Below are 349 nucleotides of genomic sequence, written 5' to 3'. Positions count from 1 at the left end.
ACACGCTAAAGGTCTCTGGTTCAAAACCAGACAGAAACAGATTTTGCATGTTCTCTTCATCACAGGTGTGATGGCCAACTAGGGTTCTGTGGTGTCATGGTCTGTACTCTGAATCCAGGCATCTGAGTGCAAACCTCAGTTGACATTTTCATGTGTTGCATCTCACATCATCAACTTTGGAACCTCAAACTGAAACAAAGCAGAGAAGTTCAGTTCCTGTAGTGTAGTGGTTATCACGTTTGCTTTACACGCAAAAGGTCTCTGGTTCAAAACCAGACAGAAACAGATTTTGCATGTTCTATTCATCACAGGTGTTTACTAAAGGTCAACAAGGGTTCTGTAGTGTCAT

The 349-nt window shown here is 42.1% G+C and overlaps 1 non-coding gene across 1 annotated transcript; it reads left to right on the top strand.

The window, feature by feature from the left end:
- Window positions 1-212: 212 nt before the first annotated feature.
- On the top strand, window positions 213-285 carry trnav-uac (transfer RNA valine (anticodon UAC)). Its single transcript has one exon. It is a non-coding gene; the product is annotated as a tRNA-Val (tRNA).
- Window positions 286-349: the final 64 nt, after the last annotated feature.

This window comes from Poecilia latipinna, unplaced genomic scaffold (genome assembly GCF_001443285.1).
Source record: "Poecilia latipinna isolate Pla-1442-1.1 unplaced genomic scaffold, P_latipinna-1.0 Scaffold14927, whole genome shotgun sequence".
Classification (NCBI taxonomy): Eukaryota; Metazoa; Chordata; class Actinopteri; order Cyprinodontiformes; family Poeciliidae; genus Poecilia; species Poecilia latipinna.
Note: the sequence above shows the minus strand (reverse complement) of the source record. Positions and strands in the feature narration are given on the sequence as shown.